This window comes from Schistocerca americana, chromosome 4 (assembly GCF_021461395.2).
Source record: "Schistocerca americana isolate TAMUIC-IGC-003095 chromosome 4, iqSchAmer2.1, whole genome shotgun sequence".
In the NCBI taxonomy this organism is placed as follows: Eukaryota; Metazoa; Arthropoda; class Insecta; order Orthoptera; family Acrididae; genus Schistocerca; species Schistocerca americana.
This window is the reverse complement of record NC_060122.1, coordinates 670,258,601-670,261,782: the sequence shown is the minus strand read 5'-3', so window position 1 is coordinate 670,261,782 and position 3,182 is coordinate 670,258,601.

Genomic DNA, 3,182 nt, shown 5'->3' with positions numbered 1-3,182 from the left:
TCAAGTGCCAGAGTCGAACCTATGTTCGACCAGAAGCATTTTCTGTCCGTCCTAAAGTTTCAGAGTTGTAGGGAAAATGGTGGCGGTTTGCATCTTAAAATTTGGATTGGACAAATCACCCGGTCGTTACCATCTTCATGGCCCCTCAGTGCGAAGCTGAGATTTATCTGCGCGCATATTGAGGGAACGGCTGCCGAAAAAATGCGAGATGTAGCGGCAAAGTGCAGCTCATTCGAAGAGTTCAAGGACGCATTGGTCACGAGAAATGCAGGATAGAGCAAAACAGAGGATTATGATGCGGCCTGAACTCGGATCTTCGGAATACAAAGGACTGGTGAAAATATTCGAGGCGTTATTAAAGAAGAACCAGTTCTTGGACGCACCCTGCAGCCTGTCGGAAATTATTTGTTTCTGTTTCTCGAAGCTCCCCAAACAGTACCAACAGGCACTCGTCGGTAGGTGTGGAGACAACATTGAAACTTTCAAATGTCTACTCAGCGAGCTGGAATGAATATATGAGAAGCAGAATGTAAGTGATAAACCCAGAAACAATGGCAGCAACAACCAGCCACTGCATAAGAACAAGGATTGGCGCAATAAACGCCACAGTCCACAGAGAGGGACAGAGGAAAGAGCACCTCAACGCGACCGCAGAAATTACGGGTACCAGCACCGAGCAGCGGATAATTTGCGGCACTAAGATCGTAACTGGCGGGAGCGGGAACAGAACCAGCAAGCTTCTGGAGGTTGGCGCGGTCCAGACAAGAATCGACGGGTAGGAGAGGCGGTTGTCATTCATCCACCCAATCCCTCTCACAACACATGTAACTGCAGTCCTCCACAAAACTGATGCCAGGAGCGCGCGGAAGAGGTTCGAAATCTCCGAGTGCGCAGAATCGCTCACGAGAACACCCTGGAATTGAAATCATTGAAGACGAAGAGGTCGGTCGGCCTCCACCATGTTTTCACGTGAAGCACTTCATAGAATAGGGTCTTCATAATGTATCACACATCTGTTGAGTAGTAGAAGTTTCAGGTGTTGTTTTTTATTTTTTGTAAATGTAATTGTGTAATCATTAGGTGTTATACAGGGTTTATTTTTGGTTGTATGGGTTGACAGAAAACAAAGTTGTTATGCGCATTTGTGTCTGACTACTGAACATGATCTTTGTCATTTTTCAGCGTCATATCCATCTTCAAGTTGTTTTACTTTATTTTATTTATTTATTTATTTTGTTTTGTTCCGTGAGCGCTTTTCTCGTGGAGCACTGATCTGGAATGTGAACGCCATAATTAAAAGTGGTACTTATCGGTGTTTGGGCAAAAGCATTTTGTTTCTGGGGTCATGACTGATACATGGATAATTTCGGCCTTGGCGTCCTTGATGGGGGAATCGTCATTTGGTATGTGTGAAACCTGGGACGGTCTTGCGTCTCTGATGCTGTTGTGAGGTGCTTACCACTCTTACGAATGCTTATGACAGAGAGTGGGGCACGCACTTGTTGCGTTGTACCTATTTCCTGATCAATTTCGAGTGCGTATGGGAACGCCCTTGAGCGTTGCGCCAGTTTTTTGTGGTGTTTTTTCGAGTGTGCTTAGCCAATCTGAGTTAAGTGCGCTGTATTCGGATTTGTGAAATACTAAGGAGGCCACCGAGCCCACCCTCGCCGCTGTTCGTTGGGTCATATTTTCGTTGTGAGAGGTTGAGTCACCTTCACGTTTAAATACGTGTGTGTGTGTGTGTGTGTGTGTGTGTGTGTGTGTGCAACCTTACCGTGGAGAAAAGATAGTGGGAAATAGTGAGTCACACCCCAACAACAAAATCGAGACACGGGACTGGACTGCGTATTTCTCATGCGTGTCACTTAAGTCTCATTGTAGCGATAGTTCTTTTTTATTGCTTGTGTGTCTTGGCTCTTGGTATAACCGCACACGTCTGGACGATTGTCCGGCTTTCCTTGCACAGTTTCAGAGTTTGCTACGCATTTCGTCCTCGAGGATACAGGAATACCTAATCACAAACATAGAAACCTGGAGAATCGGAGGAGAACTGCCGTGGAAACATTAATGTCTCGGCGATACGGCATTTCGCGACTCGGTTGTCGCAGAGCAGGCCAGATGGATACATAAGTATCGAAATTTTATTTCCCTTCATGCAGGCTCTACTGCCGATATTCACTGTCTTTTTGTTCAAATTCAGATGGCTCTAAGCACTATGGGACTTAACACCAGAGGTTATCAGTCCTGTAGACTTAGAACTACTTAAACCTAATTAACCTAAGGACATCACACACATCCATGCCCAAGGCAGGATTCGAACCTGCGACCGTAGCAGCAGCGCGGATACGGAGTGAAGGGCCTAGAAAGGTTCGGCCACAGCGGCCGGCTGTATTTTTGTGTTGCTCCTTTGTTTTACTACAGTGCACCCCTGTGCTTGTCTTTAAAATGTTGACCGATCTCGCAGACCCGCCACCACACAGGAGGAGTACATTTGTAGACTTACTGTTGCATGTTGGGCTTAATCATTTAGTTTTACATGTTATATTTGGTCTCTGTTTGTGTTTACCACTGTGAATGCCTTGAATATTAAGAATATAAAAGTTGTCACAGGGTAGTTTTGAAGTACAATTAGAGTTTAAGGCATGCGAATTTCCATATTAGGCAATTAGTGAGGGGTACCCCTGTCAGCTGTTAGATATTAGAGTAATTTTTGTGATTTTTCGTGTCTATTACTAAGTGAAACATTTTCGTATTTTGTTTTAACTATGTATACGGTAGTAATCCGCGAATAAATATTTTAATCCTTTTTGTGTTTTTAGTATCATCTAGACTGTAAATATTTTAGATTTTTCTGTGAGTCGGAATCCGACATGCTACTGTAACAGTGTACAAGGTTTTGTAAAAGGTGTTGATAGAGTACCAATTGGGTTTCGGTGAGGACTGTACAGCCTCTGTTCTTGGAGGTACGAGGAGGTTAGACGAGATACCGGCCACCATGGGATGACGCTAAGGCTGCTGAAGAGAAGCGGGTGGTGTAACCCGCCAGGCAGCTGGCACACTGAGACAATGCTGCGACAGTCGAGACAACCAGGGCAACCCCTGCCGGCAGTCAAGCACTACACTCGCTTTCGCCAATAGGTGATGTGAGACAAGTTATTTTGGGGGATCCCCGAGCGTGGACC